Genomic DNA, 12293 nt, shown 5'->3' on the forward strand with positions numbered 1-12293 from the left:
TCCTTTATTATCATAACCAAAAAAAACATTTCTTTCTTCTTCCAGTTTTTTTTAATGTTACATATAAAATCAGTAGTTTCATGTAAATTTTACTTTTTCTCTGGCAACTTACAATAAAAGCCTTTCAAAGTGATTTCACATTTTTTTTTTCTTTTTTTTCTGTCAGAACTTTTACCTCTAAAACAAGTAGTTCAGTGCCACTGGCCACTAATTTACTTCAGAAACATAATGTTTTCTGCTCTCCAGAACAGCAATTATGAATGCTTAACAGACCAGATGATGTAGTTCTTGTTCTGACCCCAATGTTTACTATTTGTTCTTTAGCAAGTGAAATTTGAGTTCTGAACTCCCAGTTTCATATCTGTAAAACAACAATATTTTGTCCATAATATTATTTGAAAGGAGAATCAAATGTAAATGCACCTGTGCTGCTTTTTAAACATTGCAATAAACTCTACAGTGTAAGTTTTATTACAATAAAACTTTTTATTATCATAGCTCTAAAAGAACTCAAGCAGCATGCAAGGGTTCATAAAGAGCTGCAATGGTTAACTTCATTTTTTTTTTTTCAGTTTCAAATTTTATTTCATTAACTTAAAAAGGTGGACAAAATGTTTATTTTAAATCGAATTGAAATTTATCTGAAACAAGTAACTCATTTCAAGTAACTTATTTTACAGTCCATGGTCCACTTAAAAATATTCTTTCTTCCAAAAAAACTGCATTGAAAGACAAAAAAATTCTTTTATACACCATAAAAGCGAGATGCAAACTTCTGATGTAAATTTGTTTCACTGTCACTCCGATGATAAAGATGAGAGGCACAAGCATTCGCAGTTCAGTTAAATGATGCAAACAAAAAGCTTCTGTTTCCCTCTGATACAAATTAGAAGTCTCCATTCATGTCTCTTACAGTAGTACCACATACTTGATGCTGATACTAGGTTACTTGTTTTTCTTTCCTTTCCCTTTTTTACTTCCCTCTCCTTGTTAAAGACTTTGGTCAGCACCTCCTGCTTTTTGTGTCCTTGTTTTTAGTTTAGGTATCGTTTCTGCTGCATACAACATTACTGACTTACGTGATGGGAACTGCACAAGGCAGAGGCTGCCATCTTCCTGTTTGAGCTGGACCCGGACTCTGCCTCTGTATTAGACATCACGATTCCATTCTCTAGAGTGCATTTTATTTTTCTCAAGAAATACGTTAAGTCCAACTGCTGAACATACATCTTGAATCTCTGTAGCTGTAGGATTTTCAACAGCCTTACTTATGGGGATTCGCCTTCCCTCTGCGATGGTCTTCTTATTATTTAAATAAGCAGGATAGATACAAATAAACCTGTCCTGGTCGGCCGGGGACCGCGCGGCAGCGCAAGCCATCTTCACAAGACACTAACAACAGCCCAGGAGCCGTAGGTAGGAACCCGGGAGGAACCCGGCTCCAAGTTTCCGAGATAGCCCGCCAACTTCATTTTTTTATTGCTCACTTTGTGCGGCCACTTACAATTGTATGGGCAATTTGCATTTTGAGAGCCTGAATTTAGTGCTGAAAGCCTCAGTTCTGCTTTAAACAAATCCGTCGAGAGGACCACTGAGATTCCAGAGGTAGGAATTCGGACAGATCCAGATCTACCCTTACTCATTACTCTGTTAGGCTTGTTGTATGTATCTGACCAATGGACTGCCTCAAGAAGTTCATGAAAATTTACTTATAGCAATAATGACACAAGGGATACTCCATCCATAATAACATCAATTTAATTACAAATCTGTGTTAATACTATCCTCTTCTGTCGCTCATTACCTCATTCACCAAACCTTTGACAAACAAAGCTACTCTAGAATTTATTCTATGATTTGGTCCAAATGGCTCTCATCTGGAGAGTTCTCCAAAATACAAATCAGGGATTTCAGTTCTGTAGAAAATTGGAGACCCCTTAAACAAATGTCTGAGAACATGTTGCATTTTATTTCACGGAGTAAGCTGAAACTGAGCAGAGCTGATTGAGAAGTCGATGTCAGAAAAAGGAGCCTAACAAACAATAAGACACTGTGATGGTAAATTTAATGTGTCAACTTGACTAGGCCACAGTGCCCAGTTGTTTTAGCAAACACCAGTCTAAATGTTGCCATGAAGATAACTTTTAGGTGACATTAACATTTAAATTAGTAGATATTAAGTAAAGCATATTATCCTCCATAATGTGAATGGGCCTCATCCAATCAGGTGAAGGCCTGAAGAGCAAAGACATGTTTTCCAAAGAAGAAGACATTTGGCCTAAAGACTGGAACATAAAACCTTATCTGAGTTTCTTACCTATCTATGAAATTTGGACTCCATGCTGTATGATCAACTCTTACTTGAATTTCTAACCTGCTAGCTTGCCTTACAAATTTTGTACTTCTCAGCCCCTACAAGTTAGTGAGCCTATTCCTTACAATAAACCTTTCTCTTTCTCTCTCTCTCCATATATATATATATATATAATGGATATATACAATCGATAGATATATAATGGATAGATATATAATGGATAGATATAATGGATAGATATATAATGGATATATATAATGGATAGATGTATAATGGATATATATACATGTATCTCCATCTATGTGTATATACATATATATATACATATACACACACACACGCACACACATTCACCCACTATATATATATGTGTGTGTGTGTATATATATGTATGTGTGTATATATATGTATGTATAGTGTGTATACATATATGTGTGTGTATGTATATTCTGTTGATTCTGTTTCTCTGGAGAATCCTAATGCAGGTCTGCTGTGATTGTTATAAGAAAAGATGTTTTCTTCACTTATTTTTATAATCCAACAAAATGAAGTGGAGAAGTGGACAATAGTTTCAATTGTAAATTCACTCATTGAATACTCCTTTCAAACTCATCTACTTCCAGTTCTCCAACATTTATTTTTTGCATTTCAACTAAATGTCTAACGTGAAATCTTACAGCAGCAGAATTCTGTGTTCAAGAAGCCAAGTTTCTAAATAAAAGTTTTCTTTCCTGCCAAGTTCTAATGTTATCTCAAAGATAATACCTTGTGATCTTAAATTATAGTCATTTACAAATATCATTAAAATCCATTTGTGTACTTTGGAAAGAAACCTAAAACTTGCTATCTATAAAGACATAATAGAACTGTAATTCACATTCATTCTGGGAGGCCCAAAACATCATTTTTTAAAAGAAAATAGAACACAGAAAGGAACTAACATTTAGAGAGTAGCAAATAGTTGTTTGAAAAATTAAGAGAAATGATCACTGTAGATGTAGTCTGCATGTTTGCACACAAACCAATCAGGAACAAGCTGACTCAATTATCTAGTCATAACTGTGCCAGGCCCTTTGGGTGCGGAAGCTGTAATCTAATGAGAGAGACAAAGCTAAAATATTAAGCATTTATGTCAATATTCCCAGGTTCCCAACCTTTTGTTTAGATCTGGAAATAAAATAATAAAATAAAAATTACCCCAAAAGTTAAGCTGATTGTTTGAGGTTATAGGAATGACCAGAGCAGGCCCCCACTAGTTTATCTCAATTTTCCACCGCTGAAGCCCTGCTCCTGGAGTTCCAGGAAAACCATCCAAAGATCATCGAAAAGTCAAGGTTCTCTATTTCCTCAATTCCTAGAATGCATGGATTATAAGAATAACACACCTATAAGGTGTGTTATTTATTTTAAAATATTTGGAGCAAAGAAAATCACTAAAAAACCTGTGTGTGTGTGAATACATATGTGTGTACACACACACACACATACAAACCCATGTACATGGAGGTAGAGAGGGAGACGTACTTCAATTTCAGAAATTTTTAATTTTTTAAAAATGCATGCTTTAAAAACCAAATTTCATAGATATTATGTGTAAAAAGTCATAAGACTATAGAGATGCAAAAGAGAAGGGCAACAATGTGACTGAACAAATCGAGATGGATTTCAAAGGGAAGGTAACAGGAGAAGAGGACATGAGGAGGAATCATTTGGCAGCGGCAACAGTATGAGCAGAAGTGCTGGAGAAGAAATGACTGAAATTGATTTTGGGAAACTGACCAGTGTAGAATGAAGAACCTGGGTACTAAGCAGTGTAGAATGAAGAGCCTGGGTTGTAAGTAGCTGAGATAAATTTAGATTGATTGAGAAGCCTTATTGTGGGCAGAACACCTGAAGGGTTTGATCTTCTCTGTACATCCAGCATTTAGAACTGTCCTTGCTACATTGGGCATTTAAAATTAAATATAAAGTGAAATTTTGCTTGATAGAGGAGGTAGTGAGACGGCAATTTCTTTTTTTAAAAAAAATCTCAAAAGTATCTTGGGTTATTTTCTCCCATAGGCCTCATATTTAAACCATTCATGCAAGTACATTTTTAAACAATCCCATACTGATTCAAACTATTGCGTTCATAATATTATAAAATCATATATTCCCCAAAACTCAAAACTTTGTAACAATTATGATGTTAAATTGACTAGAACTAAGCTAGCACAGAGACATGTTTTCCAGTGCTACAAATCACTTTATTTTGCTGTCATTCAAGTAGTATATCACTGTTTTAATGATACCTGGGATTTGCCTTAATTAGGTATAGTAAGACACACATGCTCAGAAATGGCTGTCATGAAGACGGAAGTTTGTTATACTCATAGATCCCTAGAAACAGGGGGCTGGCGAGCATGCAAGGGGATTGGTCAGAAGGCAGAGGGAGTGGGAGAACATGGGGGTAGAAGTCTTTACTGTGGTTTCCTTTGGAAATTATGGGCCAGATAGTGTAAATGGTTTAGAATTGGCTAATTTGAATACTTTTGGCAGACTCTGGGGCATAGGCACTCTCTCTAGTTGTCTGATATCTGGCCCTGGGGTATTAGGACAGGGGGATAGTGACCTGAAGTACAAGGGCCTGATAAAGGAGGTGGCTGAGTTATGGGCTCTGGATTGGTTGGTTTGCATTTGAAAGTTGTGCTCAAGGGAGAGTTGCATATTATCTCTAGGAATTGGCTAATCCTAGGAGGAGCAGTCTCTCCAAGCTCAGCAAGCCCTGCGTGTCAAATCAGCATAATACAGAACATAAAAAGATAGGGTTCAATCACATAGATGCGATGACTGCAATTCAGAAGCTGTGGCTACCCGGCACATAGGTCTGGTCTACTAAATATAGCCCAGAATATCCTAAGATGTTATCAACAAACGTGAAAGGAGGCCAAAAAGACCAAAATACTACCTAGGGAACGAATTATGAGGCAAGAAGCAGACTAAGCCTTGAAGCACTGGGACTGACTCCATGACATCCCAACATTTGTGCTGGATGAAACTCTAAGCTACTCATATGAAAACCTTTCTTGAGAACAGTAGCTTCAGTGGGGCAGATGGGAGCAGCTGAAAAACATTAGATGGAATGGGTAAGAGCACAGAGAGGGGGAGCTTTAAAAAATTTCCCACTTGAGGAGTCAACAAACGAAAATAACAAAATGAGAGATGTGAAGATAGCTGGCCCAAAAATAACTGCTTAGGAGATGAATTAATTCCCGATAAAATGTTAAAATGGAACAACCCAAAAACGAGTTCAAAATAAGTATTTAAAGTCCTCAGAGAGGCAAAGGAAGGAATGTTCTCTATTTAAAAAAAACAAAAAACAAAAAACAAATTATATGAATAGAAAAATAGTTACTAATCCTAGAAAATATATAGGCATCTAAAAACACTCAAAACTGAAAGGATTACTATAGAATCAACAAAAGTAAGGAAAGAGTTAAGAAAATGGAAGAAAGAACTGAGATCTGGAGAGTCCGTGAGAACCTTATTTAATAGTTTAATAGGATACCAGCAAAAGATAATAGAGGAATGTTGGAACAGCATATTCAAAAAGATGACAAAGAAATTGTAATATATATATAAATAAAAATTGATAAGGAAAACAGTAACCCTTAGTTTACCAATCTAACAAAAATTAGAGGGGAAAAAAGAAGCCAGGAAAAGTCTTTGATGAAACAAAAACATGAACCAAGATGATTCATGTAACTCCAAATACATTATAGTAACAATAATGTAAATGGATTAAATGACCTTATTAAAAATCTGAAATCATTGGCTTGGGTATAAAAAAAAATCAGTTATGAGCTGCTAATGATAGACAATTGTACGTACATGCACACACACACACACACACACCAGAAAATTTCAAAATTAATAAGACTAAGAAATATACTGGCATATATGAACCAAAAAACTTTATATAGCAGTATCAGTCAAAATAGGAAATGAAGGAAAACCATTAATATGAATAAAACATATAAACCAAAATCCTTGAAAAGACCGTAAAAATTATAAATTTCTGTATCTTTAAACAACATGAACTTCAAAATATCAAAAAACTGTAAAACTCAGATTACAAAATAAATTGACAAACTCACAATTATAATGAAAGCATTTAAGACCTCTCTCAGAAGCTATATATTTGGAGAATATGTAGCAGATTTGAGTGACACAAATCTTGGGCTATATATATAGTATAATGTACATATATCGTACATATATGTACATAGGTACTATATATGTATGCATGTAATTAGTATTATATGTGTATGCACTATATATAGTATTAATGAACACATATATAGTACCTATATACTATATAGTACATACATATATAGTTAATACATACATATATAGTACCTATATGTATATACACATGCATATATGTACTATATATGTATATTTAATATAAACACATGTACATATAGATTACATATATGTATAGTACATATAGTATATATGTATGTACTAGATATGTACTATATGTAGTACATATATATGTATATATTTTCCTGCAACAGAGAACCTAAGAAGAATGCATATTCTAAATCATGCATGCAACATTTTCAAATATTTATAAAAGTAACCATAGGACTTTGGGTTTCAAAATGGCGAAATAGAAGCAAACTGGCTTCACACCCCCAGACAAAAAACTAAAAACCAAATATACAGCAAAAAGGATATAGATAGGTAGTATAAAAATATGTGAATTGAGATAACTAAATGTCCAGATGTGTGAAGGTCATGACGTTAAAGTTAAAAAATTTTTTTTTTTTAGTTTTTCACTGGGGGGAGTGTGTGAGTTACCCTAAGTTACTGGTGGCGTATCCATACGGGTCTGCAGCAACATCAGTCCTTGCCTCCTCAGAAGAAAGAATTAAACTGAGGAGTATAAAGTAGAAAAAGAGACCAAGGCAAGTGTTAGAGCAGGACTGGAAGTTTATTTTTAAAAGGCTTTAAAACAAGAAAGAAGGGAAAATTTGTTTGGAAGAGACCCAAGTGGGCACCAGAAGGTCAACAAGAGAAAAAGGCAGGTTTGAATTTGATCCTAGGAGTTTATAGGCTTGCCTCTTTCCCATGATTCTTCCCTTAGGATGGGCTTCCCGCATGCTCAGTGACCTCCTTAACCTTGGGAACTGAACATATAGTGTGTTTAGGCCATTGTACGCATGCCCATATGAGGCTTTCTTCCCTTTTCCAGTGGTATGCACGCAGAACATCATACTTCACCATTTTGTCTCTCAGTGCGCATGCCCAGGAAGTTTCTTTTTCCTGGTAACTGTATTCAATTAACACTTTAATGTTAGTAGCTGTGGATCATCGGGAGATGATCCCTCCCTGAGGCCCTGGCGCCTGTCAGATTATCATTATTAGAGGGGCAGTGTGATCATTGTTGAACCCTCACCTGATATTCCTAGTGGGAGGTGGGGGATGGTGAGGGAGAGCCCTCTCCTGCCCTCCTCATGCCTATCTAACTGTCTGTAACAAAGATATTTTCCTGCAATCAACAGAGAACCTAAGAAGAATACGTATTCTAAATCACGAATGCAACATTTTCAAATATTTATAAAATCAACCATAGGACTTTGGGTTCCAAAATGGGGGAATAGAAGCAAACTGGCTTCACCCTCCTAGACAGAGAACCAAAAACCAAATATAAAGTAAAAGGGAAATTGGTAATATAAAAATACGTCAATTGAGACAACTAAATGTCAAATGTGTGTGTGAGGGGAATGATATTAAAGTTATTAATTTTTTTTTTTTAGTTTTTTCTTTGTTGGTTCTATTTTTTTGTGATCTAAGACGTTGTCATCTCTTTAAGATAACTTGCTATCAGATGTTTCTATAAGCCTTATGGTAACCGCAATGCAAAAAACCTATAATAGATAAACTAACAATAATAAGTAAAAAAATGAAGTCAGGTGCAGTGACTCATGCCTGTAATCACAGCACTTTGGGAGGCCAAGGAGGACAGATCACCTGAGGTCAGAAGTTCGAGACCAGCCTGGCCAACATGGTGAAACCCTGTCCCTATTAAAAATACAAAAAATTAGCCAGGTGTGGTGGTGCATGCCTGTAGTCGCAGGTGCTTAGGGAGGCTGAGGCAGGTGAATTGCTTGAACCAGGGAGGCAGAGTTGTGGTGAGCTGAGATCATGTCACTACACCCTAGCCTGGGCAACAGAGTGAGACTCCATCTCAAAAAAAAAAAAAAAAAAAAAAAAAAGAGGGAAACATACTACCAAAGAAAATCAATCACAAAGGAGGCAGTAAGAAACAAAAGCAGAACAGGAATAGGTGTACTTAGTAAAGCAGATTACAATTTAAGGTTCTAAAAATGAGATAAAGGTCACTCTATTTATAGTTCAATATAGCTCATCATATTCAATCCATTTATATGATGAAGGGGTTACTTTTACAAGAAGATATAACAATTTAAAAAATCTAACATTTTAAATCATGTTAAACACCCAACATTAGAGCTCCCAAATATACAAATAGACCTAAAGTGAGAGTAGACTGTGATATAGTAATTGTTGACGACGTTAACACCACAACCTCAGTAATGGACAGATCATAGACGGAAAATCAACAAAGCAACATCAGAATTAAACTACACACTAGACCAAATAGGCCTAACTGACATTTACAGATTAATCCACCCAACTGCTGCAAAATACACATTCTTTTCATCAACACGTGGAACAGTCTCCAGAACAGACCGTATCTGAGGCCACAAAACAAATTTGAATAATTTTTTAAAAGTAGAAATTATATTGTTTATTGTTGACTACAATGGGATAAAACTATAAATCAATAAAAAGAAGAACTTTGGAAACTACAAACACAAGGAAATTAGACAACATGCTTCTGAATGACCAATAAGTTAATAAATAAATTGAGAAGGAAGTTTAACAATTTCGTGAAACAAATGAAAATGGGAATAAAACATACCAAAATTTATGAGATACTGTAAAAGCAGTACTAAGAAAGAAATTTATGGCAATAAACACCGAAATAAAAAAGTAGAAATACTTCAAATAAATAGTCAGACAATGTACTTCAAGGAAGTAGAACAAACCAAACCCCAAATTAATGCAAAATCATAATAATAATAAAGGCCAAATGAGAAATAAATAAAATTGATAAAAAATACGGAAGATTGATAAAATGAAAAGTTGTTCATTAAGAAGATAAACAAATTAACAAAGCTTTAGCCAGACTAAGAATAAAAAAGAGATGGTCCAAATAAAATCAGGATCCAAAAAGGAGACAACTGAGACCATAAAAATAGAAAAATAATTAGAAACTATTATGCACAATATATCACAACAAACTGGAAAACCTAGAGGAAATAGATACAGTCCTGAACTCATTAACCTGCCATGGTTGAAATGTGAAGAAATAGAAAACTTCAACAAACCAAGGATGAGTATCGAGATAATAACCATAATAAAAAGTCTTCTATTAAAAGGAAAATCCAGGACCTGATGGCATTACTGCTGAATTCTACTAAACACTTAAAGAACAGCTAATACCAATTCTACTTAAAGTCTTCAAAAAAAAAAAAAACAAACAAACAAACAAACTGAAGGAAAGGGAATGACTCCAAATTCAATCTATGAGGCAAAGCATTACCATGATACCAAAACCAGACATGAATAAAACAAAAACATGGGTAAATATCACTGATGAATATTGATGTAAATGTTCTTGAAAAATGCTAGCAAATGTAATTCAGCAGCACATTAAAAATTATAATTCACTATGATCGAGTGGAATTCATTCCAGGAATGTCAAGATTGCTCTACATTCCTAAATCAGTAAATGTAATACTCCACATTCATAGAATCAAGAACAATACCATATGATTATTTCAATAGATGCTGAAAAAGCATTTGATAAAATTCAACATCCCTTTATGAAAAAATTCTCATCAAACTGAGTATAGAAGGAACATATCTCAAAATAATAAGGACAATTTTGGCAGAACCACAGCTAACATCATAGTGAATAGAAAAAAAATTGAAAGCCTTTGCTCTAAGACTGGAACAAGACCCAGGTGCCCACTCTCACCATGTTCATTCAACACTGGACTGGAAGTCCTGACTAGAGCAATTAGAAAAGAGAAAGAAATAAAGGACATCAAAATTGGGAAGGAAAAAATCAAATTAGCCTTGTATACAGATAACATGATTTTATACTTAAAAAGTCCTAAACACATGGACAAGAGGGGCCAGGGGGAAGGGGTCGGAGAACATTAGGACAAATACCTAATGCATGCAGGGTTTAAAACCTAGATGATGGATTGGTTGGTGCAGCAAACCACCATGCACGTGTATACTCATGTAACAAACCTGCATGTTCTGCACATGTATCCCAGAACTTAAAGTGAAACAAATGTAAAAAAATTCTGAAGACTACACAAAAAAAACTGTTAGAACTGACAAATGAATTTAATAAAGTTGCAGGCTACAAAATCAACATATAAAAATCAGTAGCATTTATATATACACCAATAGTGAATAATGTGAAAAGGAAATGAAGAAAGCAATCGTGTTGATAATACCTGCAAAGAATATAAAATACCTAGGATTCAATTTAACCCGATATGTAAGAGATCTATACAATGAAAATTTCAAAACACTCATGAAAGAAATGGAAGAAGACATACAAAAAAGTGGAAAGATATTCCATGCTCATGTATTAAAACCATGAATAGTGTTAAAATGACAATAGTACCCCCAAAATTTACAGAAATGCAATCTCTATTCAAAATACCAATTACTTTTTTTGCAGAAATAGAAAAAGAAATTATCCTAAGATTTAAAAGAGCCTGAATAGTTAATGTCAGCCTGAGTAAAAACAACACAGCTGGAGGCATCACTTTACCTGACTTGAAAATGTACTACAAAGCTGCAGTAACGAAATTAGCATGGCACTGGCATGAAAACACACACACAGATGAATAGGAGAGAATAGAGGACACAGATATAAATCCACACATTTTCAGCCAACTCATCTTTGACAAAGTCACCAAAAAGAATACAATAGGGAAAGGACTGTCTCTTCAAGAAATGGTACTAGGAAAAGTGGGTAACTGTATGTAGAAGAGTGAAACTAGACCTTTTTCTCTCACCATACACAAAAATCAAATCAAAATGGATTACAGACTTAAATCTAAGACCTGAAACTCTGAAACTACTAGAAGAATCTTTGAGGAAACACTCCAGAACATTGCTCTGCACAAAGATTTTTTTTTTCTAACACCTCTAAAGCACAGGAAACCAAAGTAAAAATACACAAATGGGATTATATCAAGCTAATTTGGCACAGTAAAGGAATCAACAAATAAAAGGCAGTCTACAGAATGACAGAAAATATATGCAAACTACCCATCTGACAGGGTATTAAAAACCAGAAAAAATTCAGAGTTCAAACAACTCCATAGCAAAAACAAATAATCTGATTTAAAATTTGGCAAAAGATCTGAATATGCATTTTTACAAAGACATACAATGGCCAACAGGCATATGACATAATGCCCAACATCACTAATCATCAGAGTAATGCAAATAAAAAACATAATGAGATATCCTTTTACCCTGATTAGAATGACCTTTATTAAAAAGATCAAAAATAACAGATTCTGGGGAGGATGTGGAGAAAGGGGAATTCTTGTCCACTGTGGGTGGGAACATGAATTATTGCAGCCACTCTGGCGAACAGTATGGAGGTCCCTCAGAAAACTAAAAATAGAGCTACTATATGGCCTGCCGATTTCACTGTGGAATATATATCTAAAAGAAAAGAATCAATATATCAATGAGATATCTACACTCCCGTGTTGACTGCAGTACTATTCAAAACAGCCAAAATATGGAAACAACCTAAATGTCCATCAAGGAATGAATGGATAAAGAAAATGTTGGCTATCACAAA

General features: G+C 34.7%; 1 pseudogene; it reads right to left on the bottom strand.

Moving 5' to 3' along the window:
• Positions 1 to 557: 557 nt before the first annotated feature.
• Positions 558 to 1406, bottom strand: LOC102141706 (signal recognition particle 19 kDa protein pseudogene; annotated as a pseudogene).
• Positions 1407 to 12293: the final 10887 nt, after the last annotated feature.

Source organism: Macaca fascicularis, chromosome 5 (genome assembly GCF_037993035.2).
Source record: "Macaca fascicularis isolate 582-1 chromosome 5, T2T-MFA8v1.1".
NCBI lineage: Eukaryota > Metazoa > Chordata > Mammalia > Primates > Cercopithecidae > Macaca > Macaca fascicularis.